Raw genomic sequence first — 18,624 nt, forward strand, 5'->3', positions numbered from 1 at the left:
CACGCAAAAAAGAAAAAAATTAGAGAAATCTAGAACGTAAAAAAATTAAATAAGCGAGTGCCTGTTTTTCCTGGCCAAGGTCAGGGTCCTTGAACACAACACGAGCCTAACGTGTCATCACGTGGTATATTATGGAACGCCATTTGCGCCATTATTCGCGCGTTTATTCGCGCAAATTAACGGGGAGGTCCGTTTATTTGCGCGAAACTACACGCGAATAAACGGGGAGGTCCATTTTATAAACGGGGAGGTCCGTTTAAGTTCAAAGTTTCAGTAACCAATCAGTGAAGAGCAAAGCCAGACCAAAGCAATCTGTAGGTGAAAAGTTCCTGACATTGTGAGGCTGTAAATTGTACGTTATTCCAGATTCAGGGGACTATGTATTAATTTGCCTTTCAATATAATAAATATATCAACCAATATAACCTGCCTTCATTGTCTTTTCAAATAAAATCGCCTTACCTTACCTTATCTTACTGAAGTGAAGGGTATTTATGTCTCCTTAAATCACCTTTTAAATGTACTTCTTATAACATGGCATGGTGTAACATCAAAATGTTCAGTCTCTGGTCTTGCTAGAAATGCAATGTCACTCACCTTAGAGCACTGTCTTATGAGATACTTAGCTTAGAAATCAGATTTTTGGAAACTTAAAAACTCTTGTGAAAACACAGATGTACTCATGTCATCCATTATCAGGATGACATCGGGATCAGCTAACTCACACTTACGTCTCAATCAAACAATGTCCTAACAGGCATGTTTGCAACCAGCACAGGTGTAAATAATTATACAAATAATCATACAATTAAATAAGTCCTGGTATAGTGCATGCTGGTTTACTGTCACATTGTAAAGGCTTTACATAGTATAGACTCATCGTTACGGTAACACCTGTGCTTATTAAATATGACCTGTGTTTAATAAGGTGTGAAGCTCGATTTTGACAGGATAACAACTGGTGACTTCTAGAATTGTGTTAGTAACATTCTGTTTTTAGACTTCTCTGTTTCAGTGTGTGTACTCTGTATAAATGCTCTGTAGTTGATCTGACTGAAATTGTGATTTTAAATCTCAAAACCGCTACAGTATCTGTCAGGCAGAAACTTGGGACAAGTAATTTGACTCAAACCTTAAAACTGAACTAACTGACTGCTAGGGTTAACTTTGATTTAAACATTTGTAGAATACTAAGAGCTTTATTGAGTAGGTGTAACTGTATCAAGGGTTAAACTCATAACTTTATAACTTAGGGTTTAACGTAATTGTAAAACCATTGGGCCACTGAAAAGACAATAACAACTCAGGAGGGAGCCAGTCTAGATTTCCTTTTGAGGGCCACCAGCTGCAGAGAGTTAACTAATTAAAGGGACGTGGCCCCACAGCTGTGAGAACTCAGCAATCAGGTGTCCATTTTAGGTAGCACTTTCCTGGAGCGTCAGCTTCAGCATCAGACAGACGAAGACAAAGGAGTCCTGCTGGAGTCACGAGGGTGGCAAAGAGGAGGCAAATCCTACTTTGATTGAGCTAAGTATCGCTGGTGTTTTATTTTATTTAGTTGTTTAGCCCCTCAGGCTATAATCATGTGTATTTTCTCCATTCCTGTTTATGTGTCTTCTCGCAATTATCACTTGCCCCGTGTATCTCGTAATCGATATAACCGGCCTGTGTTCCGGTTTAACTGGTTCCCCGATCAACTGGTTGACAGATGTGGAGGCGTGGCCTTCGACTGAAATACACATTTCGATCGCTTCTTCTGTCGTTTACATAAATCTTTTGGTATATTTGGCTGGATAGGAACACTTTGATGCACATTCAGTACCAGTGTGTGAGGTTGTGGTTACGATGGCGATATCCGGACGCGAACAGCGAGGACTACAAAAAGAAAAACGAGTTGACATGGGCATGTCTGTTCAAAACATTGCGAGCTCCAATAAATCATTTAAACCAGCTATTGTTGTCAGACTTATTACTGAATATCGTTCATAACGTGCAGGGCTGGAGTGACTTTCGCTGTTGGGACTCGGGTTTGAGTCCAGCATGAACTTTTTTGTTATTTTCATGTCGATGGACACTGAATATTATGTAGTTTGAATAGAAGATTCCTAATATTGTTTGCCGAGACCAAGATTAATGACCCATCAGCATTTTAAAGTCTAAATATCCCTGCACATGCAGCAATGACATTTCTGCTGCTATCTTTCCAAAACGAGTTAACAGTCACATTTGATCTGGATGAGTGCTGCAGAATGCCGTTTTTATAAGGGATGTATGTGTGTGTCTTTCATATTAAACATGATCGCTGGTAGATAGCCACAGAAGATGTAACACAGTTTAATCTGGGCGGATCCCATTTTCCATGGGCGAATCACAGTTTACCTGAGAGGCTCACAGTTTAACACAGCTGAAGACTTCTCCACGCTGCTTTCAAACTCTGAGTAAACAACGTGCGCTTCACTGGGAGGCTGTCTGAAGGTGTACACAGGTCTCAGATGGACTTGGTATCACATTAAGAACGATATTCAGTGATACGTCTGCCAACAATAGCTGGTTTAAATGATTTATTGGAGCTCGCAATGTTTTGACCAGACGTGCCCATGTCAACTCGTTTTTCTTTTTGTAGTCCTCGCTGTTCGCGTCCGGATATCGCCATCGTAACCACAACCTCACACACTGGTACTGAATGTGCATCAAAGTGTTCCTATCCAGCCAAATATACCAAAAGATGTATGTAAACGACAGAAGAAGCGATCGAAATGTGTATTTCAGTCGAAGGCCACGCCTCCACATCTGTCAACCAGTTGATCGGGGAACCAGTTAAACCGGAACACCTACTCTCGTCTATCCCACATGCTCCACTGACATCCAACATCTATAGTTTCAGGCGGCCTGTGGAACTGCCAGTCAGCTGTTCCTAAGGCTGACTTCATCTCTGGCTACGCTTCCCTGCAGTCTCTGGATTTCCTTGCTCTCACTGAGACGTGGATTACTCCATCCAACACATCCACCCCAGCAGCTCTCTCCACAGCATATTCCTTCTCCCATACACCCAGACCCACTGGCAGAGGAGGTGGCACTGGTCTCCTGCTCTCTCCCAAATGGAGCTTTTCCCTCTTCAAGCTACCTAACTTCACTCCTTCCACCTTTGAATTCCATGCCGTCACAGTAACCCATCCTATACAATTAACCATTGTTGTTCTCTTCCGTCCACCAGGCGCCTTGGGGGACATCTTGGAGGAATTAGATAATCTCCTCTCACACATCCCTGAATCTGGCCCTCCCGCTGTACTTCTCGGAGACTTCAACCTCCAGACGGGAAGATAGATGAACTAACATCTCTGTTAACCGCCTTTGCTTTCTCACTGTCTCCTTCCCCACCAACTCATAAAGCTGGCAATTTCCTTGATCTCATATTCTCAAGGAACTGCACTACTTCTAACCTCTCTGTAAACCCGCTCCACACCTCCGATCACTTCTTCATTTCATTCTCTCTACCCCTTTCCAAACATAACAAACTAATCTCTTCTCATCCTGCACCTGTCCGCCGTAACCTTCGTTCCCTCTCCCCCTCTACCTTTGCCTCATCAGTGCTCTCAGCCCTCCCTTCCTCTGACTCGTTCCAACTCCTACCTCCAAACTCTGCTACAGAAACTCTCCTCTCTACACTCTCATCCTCTCTGGACTCTCTCTGTCCTCTCACATCTCTGCAGGCTCGTCAGTCCCCTCCTGCTCCCTGGCTAAATGACGCACTGCGTGCTAATAGAATCGTCCTTCGGGCAGCAGAGCGGAAACGGTGGAAATCCAAACACCATGACGACCTCCTAACCTATCAGGCTCTTGTCTCCTCTTTCTCTGCTTCGATCTCTCAGGCAAAAAGCACTTTCTTTCAAGATAAGATCCAATCGTCCTATTCCAATCCTAAAAAACTATTTTCCATCTTCTCCACCCTCTTGGACCCCCCCAAAGCCCCTTCCCCCTCCTCCCTTCTGTCAAGCGACTTTGTTAACCACTTTGAAAAAAAAGTTGATGATATTCGCTCTTCTTTTTCTGACTCACCTTTACTCACCGATGGGTCACCAGACCCTCCTTTCACCCACACACTGACCTCCTTTTCCCCTCTCTCTCCAAGTGAGGTTCTTACCCTCATTACCTCTGCCCGCCCTACCACCTGTCCTCTGGACCCTATCCCTTCAAACCTCCTTCAGACTATCGCTCCTGATATTCTACCGTTTCTCACCCATTTCATCAACACTTCTCTAACTTCTGGTCACTTTCCAAACAGTCTCAAGGAGGCAAGAGTAAACCCTCTCCTAAAGAAACCCACTCTCAACCCGTCTGATGTTATAAACTACAGGCCTGTCTCTCTCCTCCCGTTCCTGTCTAAAACACTTGAACGCGCTGTCTTTAAACAACTCTCCTGTTATCTCCATCAGAACAACCTTCTGGATCCGCACCAGTCTGGTTTCAAGGCAGGTCACTCCACAGAAACTGCCCTCCTTGCTGTCACTGAGGAACTGCACACGGCTAAAGCAGCCTCCCTCTCCTCTGTCATCATCCTGTTGGACCTGTCTGCTGCATTCGACACGGTGAACCATCAGATCCTCCTTCGCACTCTCCAAGAACTTGGAGTTTCAGGCTCTGCACTTTCCCTCCTCACCTCATACCTCAAAGACCGCACCTACAGGGTTACATGGAGAGGGTCGGAGTCCGACCCTTGTCAATTAACTACAGGGGTCCCTCAGGGCTCTGTTCTTGGTCCCCTCCTCTTCTCCTTGTACACAAACTCGCTCGGATCTGTCATTAGCCCGCATGGTTTTTCATACCACTGCTACGCTGACGATACCCAATTAATTCTGTCCTTTCCCCGCTCAGAGACCCAGGTCGTCGCACGCATCTCTGCTTGTCTAGCTGACATCTCTCAGTGGATGTCTGCTCATCACCTCAAGCTCAACCTTGACAAGACTGAACTGCTTTTCCTTCCGATTGTCCCACTCTTGACCTAACAATCAACATTGGCACCTCTGTTGTTTCCCTGACTCAGACTGCAAGGAATGTGGGTGTGATCCTAGATAACAACCTGTCCTTCACTGCAAACATCGCTGCTACAACCCGCTGCTGCAGATACACGCTTTACAACATGTAAGGAAATATTTGTATGTATTCATGCAAACTGTGAAGAAGCTTGAAAATGATTTGAGTAAGAAAACTGTGAACTGTTTTTGGGGCCTGTGAACATTTGGTTTTGTGAGGACAAAGGAAGAGGGGGAAGGTGTGGAGTTAACATACAGTCATCTCAGATCCCTGTGATAATGAAGCTGAGCCACTGGGGTTGGGGAATTTAAGCAGCCAATCACTGGTCTGGAAGGGAGGCGCAGATAACTCCTCCTTTGGTCAGCGAGGTATTTAGACAGGAACCCCGCTGTGTTCTCTCTCTCTCTTCTCGTGCCGCTGGGACTGGAGGTCTGGCGGCCTGTGGGCAGGAGCCAGGAGTAGGCCAAACTCCTGACATTACACATATGATACGATATGGTTGTGTATGGTAATGTATTTGATTGTATTGCATTGTATATTACCATTAAAGTGGATTATTGTTTAACGGTTAAGTGTATGCTCTGGATTCCCTTCATGTAAGATAACGGCTTGTGTAGGGACGCGGGGAGATTTGGAAATGCGGCCTAGTTATCATTTATATCTCCTAACAAATGGTGATCTCGACGTGCCGAATAAACATGAGCTGTGGAAGGATTCAGGCGACCAGACTAGGTCGGGAACAAACACTTTTAGACGCCTCGGACAACAGCAGGGCCCTGCGCCACTACAAAGGAGGTAACGAAACTGTAGGATTGTCTGTAGGCGTTTCAAAGTGTTTTTGAAGTTTGAATGGAATATACAATGCATATTTTTACCATGTTAGGAAAGTTATATAAAACACGTGAAAGTTGATCGCAAGGTACAGAGAGTCCTGCGTGACGAAATAAAGCAGTTAGCGTGGATCTCAGGTAGTTTATTCCTGAAGTGGCGTGGAAGCGGTGCAGTTCGTGGGCTGTGGGTGTAATTCCTACACGACGAAACCTGGACGCTCGATATTTTCAGATCGAGCCGCCCTTTAAAACTGGGGGTAAATAAGAGTCCAAGACCAAATAAGCGAAAGCCTCAGCGGACTTTTATATGTTAAATCCTTGGGAGAGAGCGCTAACGTCACCTACATTGTGACGAGCCCGGCTCTCGTTTCCCTTGTCTGTAAACATTAATTTGAAAGGCTAACGTAAACATAATGTTGATCGCAAGGTAGGCAGAGAGTCCTGCGTGACGACATATGAGGCACGTTATCAAGCCGGACAAACTGTACGGGGAATAAATCTGTGTGAGTTTTACCTGAATAACCTGTGTGAGCATTGTCTGTGGAAATCAGACATTCGCTCAGAAGAGTGAAGCTCATTTGTGCTCTGCTGCTGCCATCTAGTGGCTGAAAAGGGGGGAAGCACGTTAATTGAGTCAGATAAATAAAAGCGAAGTCAATATAGTGCGTATATTTAAATAAATGAGCTGTCTGTAGGTTGTCATTGTTGATTAGTACAGACCTTGTTTTATGTTGGTAAATGTAATGGTACAACAGCAAGCTATTCATCACAATTGTATTTTTAGGTTATGAACAAAACAAAAAGTAGTGGCCTAAGGGATAAGCAGAAAGGTTTTTGAACGCTTGTCAGTTATGACAGGGCGCTTCGGTTTTCAATGTGCGCCATCACGTTAAAACAGGATTGGTGGCATTTTCAGTTCATTGCTTGCTTCCACACGCCTTCCCCCTCCTTGTCTCTTTCACGACTATAGTTAATGCATTAGAACGATTGTCGCTGTTCCGGAACGGCCTTTCAAAATAAAAGCCAAAGGCCGCTGTTCGCCAGAGAGGCCTTCACAATAAAACAGTAATTAGCTTAACAATATATTTAACTTATATTGCGTCTTTAAATATTGATTTTAATTCATTACAGATCTAACCTGCTTGTAACACAACTTTGATCAAAATAATAGGATAAGCAAGTGGTTAAAGGGGGTTTCCTGTCTGGCTCATTTGATTTAGAACTGAAGTAAGGGAGAATAGTGTTTTCATTCCTCATGGTTTCTGAAGATAAATCATCAGTTTGTCTGGACTTTGATATAGAGATAGGATCATGGTGGAGAAGGAAGACCTTTTTTGGTTTCAAATTAAAGAAGAGTTTAAGGATGAAGTAAGCAGGACTTCAACTGGTCAAAAGAGATTTTAAAGTTTAATATTCTTGGTTAGCAAACAAGACATCTGATTATTATGTCACACATGATAATCTTGTTATAGAAACTAGCTTAAAATATTGGAGAAAATATGTAGATGTTCTTTCGTAGTGTGTGGAATATGTGATGCTGGAAACATGTACGTTTTTCAATGTATAGGAGAAAATGGTTTCCTGAAAGAGTTATGTTGGGTAAATATGTAGCAATGGATGAAACAATTTTTAGAGTGAGTTTTTGTAATATCATTTGTAGACATCAATTAGGTTGTTTAGATGGCATTTAACAATTAAGACAGATAGTATGATTACAAAGAGTCAGAGTGGAAAGGGTTGGATTTATTTAACCTCAGTGTGCTAGATTTTTTATAGGTAATGCGTCCCGAGACCTGGACTCCCCCTCTGAGTTAGAAAAGGCTACGATCCCGACCCTCCAAGCAGACAAAAGACCTAACCCAACAGGAGGCTCCTCCTTCTCCATCGAACAGACAGAGAACCAGAGCTGAAACAACAACAACAAGACTGCAGCCAGAACTATCTCCACCTGTGGCATCCAGAACCAAACAGCATGCTGACGGGCAGAAATCTACGCTCATCAGTCCCTCAGACGGGACCATGAAGTTCCAAGCTGAGCACAAGAGCAAAGTGTGGGACATGAGAGCAGAATCCGCCCTACATAAAACAGCAGGGAGACTGTAAAGGAGGAGATGAAATGCAAAGCAGTGCAAGAACAGTGGCATGATGGCGGATGCAGATGTAACTGGGCCAAAGGCTGCCTAAAAGAGTTACAGCTGATGAAGTTACAGCTGATGGACTGAAGAGAACACAGAATCAGAGGAGTTGGCATGGTCGATTAGAAGTGAGGAGGCCGGGGTCACGGCTTGAGAAAACCAGAGGAGGAGAAAAGGAAAACGGGAATGAGTGAGTTTACACATAAACACACTTATTCACAAAACGCACATTTAAAGCATAAATACGTAAAGACAGAAAGATTTATTAAATTAAAAATAGCAGTAAACTATTAGAGTAAAATGAGAACACACTGAGGGTTAAAGGGGGCCACATGACAGAGTACAACCATATTCTTCAATCTTTTCATCAGGTTAACAAAATATTCTTTGACATTTTGTATTCACGTGTGAATAAAGTAGTGGGATAGTTTTAGGATCCACTCTATAAGACACATCTTTATCTGTATGGATAATGTTAAAGGGAGAGCTGGTGCCAAGCCAGATATAGTATTCCAATCTAAATAATTGTTTTCACCATTGTAGCATAGTTATTACCATAGGAAATATGAAATGACTTCTGTTTTAAATCCTTGATAAAGGAGGAAGTAATTGTTGCATGTTCGGACATCCAGGGTTCCACACACTGCTAAAGAGTTTAACATTGATTTTTAGGTGGACCAGAATTGAAGACGTGTGGTTGTTATACCATTGTTATCGTGAACAAAAGATAAATATAAATAAGTGAAGATAAGAAGATGTATTGACCATAAATTAGTCAATTGGTAAATAAAAATAGCGGAAAAGAGGAGAACTATTCAAGTGAAGTGGAAAATCAGTCTAATACACACTGATAAAAAAAGGGGGGGGGGGCATGAAGGAAGTATGCACTGGACTTTTTATTCGTGTGTGAATTTGGTAGTGTTTTAATTTGTTACAGTATTGATCAGTTCAAAGGGAGAGTTTTAGTAACAGCTCTATAAGATCAGATAAATATTTATTTATATAGGTCATGTTGAAGGGAAAGCTGGTTCTAAACAAAATATAGTATTTCAATTTGAGGTACTGGTTTCATGTTCAGACACCCAGAGTTCCACGCACTTTTAAGGAGGGTAACATTGTTCTTTAAGTGCACCAGAATTGAAGATAAATTGATAGAATGAGTTATGGAATAAATAGCAGATCTTTACAGATCCTAGTAATGTTTTGACACAAGATAGTGATGTACACATGTTTCTGAAATAGATCTATTAGTCATTTTAATACTAATTAGGTGTAAATGAATTGCAGTAATAGTAATAGTACAATAAGGAAGTGACATTTTTTTGGCTAGACACTTTTCAGGGAATGTGGGAAACAGCAAGGAGGGGTTGGAGATATCTTGAACATTATAGTTGTAATTGTGAATTAATAAATGATGGCGCTCCATATATACAGATTTGTATAGACGGAGGATGCTGGCCTGTGCTGGAACATCAAAGTCTCTGCAGAGCACGACACATGGCCAAAAAGACTGAGACCAACTGACCGACAGGGTAACTTGGGAAGGCACTGTCAATGACTGACTCTGCGGTGAACCTGACCAAACCTGACTTTACAACCTGACAGTGTGAGTGTGTGTATGTCTGCAGCTGATCAGTGCAACTGCATGATTTAAAACGATGACTAATCAAGCAAGTTTTGGACTAACACATTATTTTTGGGTGATAATAATGTGTGAAATGAGAGGTTTCCTAACATTGCACAAAAGGGGAAACCGTTTCTAACCTACTTGATATTTCACTCCCACAGGAGGTGGCTGTTTGCAGAATGTGAAACTCAAACTATGACATTTGGAATTCTGTTTCTTTTAGGACTGAATGATGGAGAGAAACACTCTCAAGGGTTTACTGTGAAAATAATGGATGTACATTTGGGAAAAATGTTTGGTATTGTCTTATAATCCATTATGACCTGAAGGTTTTCTTCCCATACAGGTTTTTGTTTACACATGAGAGAATGTGTAAAAAAGGGGGAGTGTAAACTTTACAATGTACATTTTTCATTTAGGGACTGAAAGGAACCTGCTGGCACAACTCCATTGTTCAATCTGACCATTGATTGACAGTTTTAGAATTGACCTGCTCCATATTTGGGGATAAGAGGCTGTTTGATGAATGTTGACATGTCTCTAGTATTGATTGAGTTATAGCAGGTAACACAGATAAAGAATCAGTGGCCAAGGGGCTACCAGAGAGATGTAAGTCCAGAATGAAATACTGGAGAGGCTGACCGGTGAGTAATGTGTCAACTAATGTTTCAACAGGTATTAAAGTAACTGAGGTTTGAAATGTAGAAAGAACATATTTACAGTTAAGCTAAAACATAGTAATGTAATGAGACACAATGTAATTTGGACAACATCATGTAACTAGTCTGGTAAAGAAGTAAAAGCCATAGACTTTATTGTTTAGGTCATTATGGGGATATACATTTCATCTACATTTAGAAAGACATTTGATGACAGTTGGTGGGAATTCTGTATTCATTTTTTCAGTGGGATAATATCTAAGAACTGACGGGTAAAAGCAGTATCACCAGGAAGCCATTCACTTTGTTAGCATTGTGATTTTGGTTGTTTTTGAATCCATAACATTAGTGTGTTTCTTTACCAGAAACATTAACAGTTCAAATCATATTTTTAGATTTTTAATGGGATCTCAGGGATTTCATTTAAAAATAAATACAGATGCTTGTCAGAAATTCAGAGCTATTGAAATATGTTATTTAGTTTACCTAAAGATGTTGTGGTTCTTATTTAGTGGGCACAGTCCAAGTATTAAGATTCTGAAGCTGCACAATTAATTTAGAGAACCTGTGCTCAGACGTCTGTTGTTGTAAGACACCCCACCACCAGGCTCCAAGTGGCCACGCACTGGTGGGTCAAACAGCCGAGGGCCCCAGAGCCCGGAGCGTAGGCTTGAGGGATTTGTATCAGATTTCTCCACACAGGTTGTGGATGCCAAAAGGGGGACCCGAGACGCAGGAGGCTGACTGTCAACCCCAGGCTCTCCGGCCCCGACCGAGTGACCCAGAGGACATCCCATGCCGTCCGCCTACAAGGAAAGGGGGACAACTGGTACCACTGTGCGGAGCCAGTGTGCGGCGGGGGAAAACACCTGCGAGGACCCTAGACGACATCAGGACAGATCTGGCTCTCGTCATGGAGGTCGACTCAGATGCTGTCATCAGCGGATTGGAGGAGAAGGACCTCGAGGACATCCATCCAGCAGTCGTCCCGGGAGGCATCATCATCGGACCGGAGAAGGAAGATCGGGAGGACATCTATTCAGCATCGACTCGGAAGCCGCCATCAGCAAGCCGGAGGAGAAGGAAGACATCTCTCTAGCAGGCAGCCCAGAAGCCGCCGTCAGCGGATCAGAGGGGACAAAGACACGGCAAGCCAGGACGGCACAGGGGACTCCACTCTCCGCTGAAACAGGAGTGTGTGTTAAGTGCAACAAGACGGTGTATGGAGCCAGCCAGGCCTGCCAAGCTATGGGCAGCCTCTACCATGACAGCTGCTTCACCTGCAGCGCCTGTAGTAGGGAAGGCGTTCTACTATGACGCAGGAAGGGTTTTCTGTGAAGAGGACTTTCTGTACTCTGGGTTCCAGCAGTCTGCAGACAAGTGCAACGCAGGTGGACATCTAATCATGGACATGCAGGCCGGCAGGCCCTGGGGAAGTCTTACCGCCCCGGTTGCTTCCGCTGCGTCATCTGCAACGAGAGCCTGGACGGAGTGCCCTTCACTGTGGACACTGAGAATAAAAAGTATGGAGACTCAGCAGACAAGGATGCAGTTTTTTGCAAGTGCCTTGTGTAAATTGCGCTCTTTTTTTAAGAGTGCAAAAGAGGGAATTGTAAGGAAATATTTGTATGTATTCATGCAAACTGTGAAGAAGCTTGAAAATGATTTGAGTAAGAAAACTGTGAACTGTTTTTGGGGCCTGTGAACATTTGGTTTTGTGAGGACAAAGGAAGAGGGGGAAGGTGTGGAGTTAACATACAGTCATCTCAGATCCCTGTGATAATGAAGCTGAGCCACTGGGGTTGGGGAATTTAAGCAGCCAATCACTGGTCTGGAAGGGAGGCGCAGATAACTCCTCCTTTGGTCAGCGAGGTATTTAGACAGGAACCCCGCTGTATTCTCTCTCTCTCTTCTCGTGCCGCTGGGACTGGAGGTCTGGCGGCCTGTGGGCAGGAGACAGGAGTAGGCCAAACTCCTGACATTACACATATGATACGATATGGTTGTGTATGGTAATGTATTTGATTGTATTGCATTGTATATTACCATTAAAGTGGATTATTGTTTAACGGTTAAGTGTATGCCCTGGATTCCCTTCATGTAAGATAACGGCTTGTGTAGGGACGCGGGGAGATTTGGAAATGCGGCCTAGTTATCATTTATATCTCCTAACAAACATCAGGAGGATTCGTCCCCAGCTGACCCAGAAAGCGACTCAGATTCTGGTCCAGGCTCTCGTCATCTCACGCCTAGACTACTGCAACTCCCTCCTGGCTGGTCTACCTGCATGTGCCATCCGGCCTCTGCAGCTCATCCAGAATGCAGCGGCTCGCCTGGTCTTCAACCTTCCTAAATTCTCCCACACCACGCCGCTCCTCCGCTCCCTCCACTGGCTTCCGGTAACTGCTAGAATCCACTTCAAGACAATGGTACTTGCGTACCATGCTGCGAATGGATCTGGCCCTTCCTACATCCAGGACATGGTTAATCGTACACCCCAGCACGTGCACTCCGCTCTGCATCAACAAAACGGCTCGCTGCACCCTCGCTGCGAAGGGGACCCAAGTTCCCATCAGCAAAAACACGTGGGTTTGCTATCCTGGCTCCAAAATGGTGGAATGAGCTCCCCATTGACATCAGGACAGCAGAAAGCTTACACACCTTCCGGCGCAGACTGAAAACTCATCTCTTTCGACTCCACTTCGAGCGATAGAACTATTAACCAAGCACTTATATACAAATAAAGGACTGGCTTACCTAAAGCCAGTTGAGTAGCACTTGAAATGTTTTTGCTCTATGAAACCTGATGTACTTATATGATTCTGTTTTCTTCAAGTTTGTATTTTGTTGGTCGAACGCACTTATTGTAAGTCGCTTTGGATAAAAGCGTCAGTTAAATGTAATGTAATGTAAAAGCCAAGTTATAAAACCCAGATGGAACAACAGATGATAGTTTCTTCATCCCTTGATTTAGACTCCATTGTATACAGAATTTCCATATACTGACCATATTATTTAATGTTTACAATAAAGTGAATTTAGATCTCTTCAATCATTGTACTTGAATACACACAATGTGGAAGACAGTTCCATGTATTTTTCAATTGTAGTAAAGCTTTAAGAAAAAAAGATACAGTTAAAATTGCATAACCCATTAGCAGTGGTGGATGAAGTACTGAGATGTAATACTTGATTAAAAGTTATATTACCATAGTGTAAATATAATCTGTAGTGAGAATTGCTAATGCTAAAATAGTATTAGCATAAATAAATACAAAAAATACAAAATATAAGAGTAGTTATTCTGGCCCAAAACGAAATGTTATATTCATGTGTTCATCCTTTTAAATGAATGTTTGTTTTTACTATATCTACTGGGATCAATAAAGTTGATATTGACCTATAATGCATTATAAATAGTTTTGTTGATTATATTTTGTATTATAAATCAGAATCTCCAAAGTAACTTCAGTTATAAAATAATAATTGTGAAAACACATTCAGTATTGGCAGCAGAAAATGTAAAATGTCCAATAAAGTAGCACTAGCAGAACATTGTAATTAGGTACAGTACTTGAGTAAATGTACCTCTTTACTGTCCGTGGGAAAAGGTCACTAAAGTGGTTTTGTCAGGCTGTACATTTGCAGCATTAAACACTATAGAGAAGGACCCTTGGTTTCTGCTTTGGAACACAGACAAGAATAACAATCATCCATTGTACTGAATGCTGATTCATATTGGTTTCAAATATTTGCTCGACAGCTCCTCATTCAGGACAAATTACAGCCCCGGCATTGGGAGATTGATCTTATGTACTTGGGTCCCTCTGGAGCTTTTGTTGGACCTTCACTTTATTTTACTTTCCTCATTGTTTTCACTCAGATGTTGATGACAGGGCGTGGAGGTGTCAGCTACAAAACAAGTATACATATCAGGGATAGGTTTCATTCGCCTTTATGTAACCCAATATTCATCACATTAAGTTTGAACACCTCACTGAAAGATGTACAATAGCTGAATGTTCCCATAGGAAAGAAAAAAGAAAGGAATTTTTTGTTCAGGCTGAAAAATGGTGATCTCATATTTGATTTGAGAGGTGGCTGTGGCTCAGTGGATAGAGTGCTGGACTTTGAATCAAGGGATAGCAAGTTTGAGTCCCACTGCAGTCAGCATGTCGTTGTGTGAAGGGCAAGACACTTCACCCCAAATTACTCCTGTGGGAATTGTCCACAGTACTGAATGTGTGTAAGTCGCTTTGGATAAAGGCGTCTAACAAATTATATATAATAATAATAATAATAATAATGTAACTTCTTCTGGTGAGTCGATCGCAGCAGTTGATTTTATGGACTCCTTTGAAAGGTGTAGAAACAATAACTCACTTTAATACAAGACTCACTTCTTCATTTTATATCTCAGCAAATATGACACAGCTGCCATATCCTCATATTTTTAATTTCATCCCGTTTGCTCAAGATGGATCTGCTGCATAACGGATCTGTGGTGATCACAGACCAGTCCTGCAGGTATTATTATGAAATCAAAATGCCTTGTTACTCAACATAAATCAATCGGTTAACGGACTTCTCTTACGAAGAAGACTTCTTGCCAATGGAGAACTTCAGTATATTGGAAAATAAGTTGGTAACACTTTACAATAAGGTACACAAAATGTGCTTAGTTACTGAGGAACTACTAGATAGCTAATGGTTAGTTAATGAGTAGTTCCTCAGTGACTGCGATTGAGGAACTAATGGTTAGTTACTGGTAAACAGACTGGGGGGTACTGTATTAACGAATCATTCGTTAATGGTTAGTTAATGAGTAGTTCCTCAGTGAACTTATGGTTAGTTACTGGTATACAGACTGGGGGGGTATTGTATTAACGAATCATTCGTTAATGGTTACTTAATGAGTAGTTCCTCAGTGACTGCAATGGATGGTTAGTTAGTTGCTGGTAAACAGACTGGGGTACTGTATTAATGAATCATTCGTTAATGGTTACTTAATGAGGAGTTCCTGGGAGACTTTGATTGAAGCAATGGTCCGCTGCAGCAGGGCACATTTAAACCTGCCATCTTCGGCTGGCTTGGGTCCCACCCTGGTGGAGGTGGATCCGATTTACCTTACCATTACTTAGGCCGTTTGGGTACGGTAAACTCAAGGAACGCAAACAAAAACAGTAGTTACCCATTACCTAATGATTACCTTTCCGTTACTAAAACAGTAGTTACCCATTAAGTAATGCTTACCTTACCATTCATTAAGCATTGTGTGTCCCCTCAAGTAAAGTAATGCATCAAAAACTGTTACGGCCTATAGAATTTTGGACCCCAAAGCAAAAGACTGGAGAGAGATGGTTAATAAACAAAAAGCTTTATTCAAGCAGAGAACAAAAAATACGGCAGTGGAGTCAGGAAGTTGGCTGGTAAAAATCCAAACAATAATCCAAACAACGAAGAGAGCAGCGAGACACACCGGAGGGTCGACACACAGAGGAATTATCTGGCAGGGAAGAGGCATGAGGACCAGGCTTTTATCTCTACAGGTAAAGAGGTGAGTGGAAACAGGTGTGCCTCGTCTGCTACTGGGAGGAGCCAGCCAACTCCCTGTCACACACCAGCCCTGCAGAGGAAAACAGAGAAGAGAGGGGTGAGACAGGAAATAGCACACAGAAGCACACAACAAAAATACAACTAAACAGAATCATAACAAAAAACAGTAGTTACCCATTACCTAATGCCTACTTAACCATTCGTTAAGCATTGTGTGTCCCCTCAAGTAAAGTAATGCATGAAAAACAGTAGTTACCCATTAACTAATGATTACCTCACCATTAGTTAATCAGTTTAACAAACAAACAAACACTGAAGTTTTACATTTTTATTCAAACAACGATGAACATAACAAAAAAAAAAAATGGAAATAAAAAATACTTTTTATAAAAGAAAACTAAAAACAAGTGCAAACCAAAAAAACATCCATTCCTTCCTCACTTCCCCTTTGGATTAATGGATAATAGTCCTCCATTGGTTTTCAAGTCCTGGACCTTCCCCTCTAAATGTTGGTCCTTTATGGCAACTTTACACATCTCCGAGAAATGGAGAAGGGTTTCCCCCTTCTTCAGTGTTCCCCGGATGTCTTGGTAGATGCCCGGGTTCACGGCATGCAGTTCTGCAATTCCTGCAGTGTCGGCAATGGTTTTGCGGTCCACTCCTACCGCTCTGTAAGCCGCCGTTTTATTATTCCCCTTGTTTACCGCAGGGCTCTCAAGTTTTGAACAGAGTTCAGAGTGAGATTTTGGCAGCGGCGGGGCTTTGGGTGGGGACGGTGGTCTTATCTGATAAATGACACATAAATTCATACAAATAAAAACATATTTATTTAATTCTTAGTGAAGGGATGTGTGTGTGTGTGTGTGTGTGTGTGTGTGTGTGTGTGTGTGTGTGTGTGTGTGTGTGTGTGTGTGTGTGTGTGTGTGTGTGTGTGTGTGTGTGTGTGTGTGTGTGTGTGTGTGTGTGTGTGTGTGTGTGTGTGTGTGTGTGTGTGTGTGTGTGTGTGTTTTTTGTTGTAGGTGTTGGTGGCAACCCTCTCCGCGTCGGCATTAGAGTGAGGGAGCACTAGAACAAGTTGAGCTATTTTAGTGAGCCTCCCAAACTGGCTCAAACCGGTCACCTTTAAAAAAAGGAACCAAGAGACTCTATTACTCAAATGCTTTGCTTTTGATTTCAATTGATTATGTGCATGTCATGTGGTGCCAAATATTTCTTACCTTGCACTTGATTGAGGACATACTCCCCCAAAACAGCTGATATTCCAGGAACTCCTCACACACCTTGTCCTGTTCCTCCGGCCCATGGAAAGGTAGTAGTTCCTGAAATCTAAAAAGAGCACCATGTGTAAAGAACTGATTAATGTATTCAATCAAAGTATTGAAATCCTGGAAAATGTTGAAACCCTTACCTGTCTATTAGTGCTGGGGGGAAAGGATTATTTCGAAAACGATTAATCGGGCGATTATTTGATCGATTAGTCGACTAATCTAACGATTATTTTTCTGTTGTTCAATTCATAAAAAACGTAATGTAAAAAAAGTAATGTACAAATTTTTTTTTCCACGATACGGTGTCTCAGGGGATCTTAATATTTAACAAACTATTAATGTGTTATACCAGATTAACGGGAATAATCTCAGCTAACTGACGATACAAACCATGTTTACCAAAACAAAACACAAGTCTCATAAGAAGCATCTAAATGACCCATGAGCGAAAAATGCTAACGGACATTGGCACAGAACTCAAGATAAAAGTACCCTTATTACTTATCGTAGCTGCATATATAAAATATCCGATTAAAGCTGAGACTCCACAGATTATGTAGGTATATAGTATCATCACTGAGTGATCCGGACTCGCGACAGGGGAAGCAAATACAGTCATCACAACACGTACCTTTACAGAGCTTCTAGGGAGATCGTCTCACCAGCTGTCAATCTGATCAAAAGACGTGTTCAATGGCATTAAAATGAGAAAAAACGCGGCTGAATCGGTTAATCCATAGGTTTTTAACGTCTATGTATAATAAAATGATTGAATTTATAATCCATAATTCCATTTTTATGTAAAAATCGGAGAGCAAATGCTAGATGCTAATGGTAGCCACCACAGCTAGCTGCCGCTTTAAATGTTCCAACATAGCCGTTGTGCTTGTGTGATATGCCAACTCCATTTGGCAAAGACTGCAAATGACAATATCTTTGTGTTTTGGACTAACTTTAAAATATTCCCATGCTTTTGAAGACCTAGGGCGAGATGTTTTCGTTTGAGGGCTTCGTGCGCAATCCTGTGAGGAGGTGGTAGCCGTTTCAGTCTCCATTGTGTTTGAAGTGCGAACTGCTTGTTGCTTTGTTTACACACCCACGTGTGTGTAGCGACGCGTCGACGCGGAAATATGTCGTCGACGATATTTTGAAGTCGACGCGTCGACGCTACAGCACTACTGTCTATAAAGTATAGGGCAGAATGTCTAAATCCTACCCGGATACAGCCATGTTATTTTCTAATTGGCTGTTCGATAGCTTACATTCTTTTGATTGGTTGATGCGTGGCTACAGTGATTCTGTACTAGTTTGTTTACAAAATTGCGGCGCAACTTGGTGGGCGGTACCCTGGAAAGAAATCTCTGCGTGAGAAATACAAGGTGTGGCGTGTAAGCGTGTGAATGGAGTGGAATGCGTGTGTCTCACGCCAAATGCGTGAGACTTGAGAGCCCTGTTACCGCCTCAAGAACACGCTTTTAGCGGCTTATGGCGTCTTCTGGGGTCAGGACTGAAACAGAA

The 18,624-nt window shown here is 42.3% G+C and overlaps 1 pseudogene; it reads left to right on the forward strand.

Annotated features, from left to right (window-relative positions):
* The first annotated feature begins 4,568 nt into the window (after window positions 1-4,568).
* On the forward strand, window positions 4,569-12,971 carry LOC139435556 (uncharacterized; annotated as a pseudogene).
* The last annotated feature ends 5,653 nt before the right edge of the window (window positions 12,972-18,624 follow it).

This window comes from Pseudochaenichthys georgianus, chromosome 17 (assembly GCF_902827115.2).
Source record: "Pseudochaenichthys georgianus chromosome 17, fPseGeo1.2, whole genome shotgun sequence".
Lineage (NCBI taxonomy): Eukaryota > Metazoa > Chordata > Actinopteri > Perciformes > Channichthyidae > Pseudochaenichthys > Pseudochaenichthys georgianus.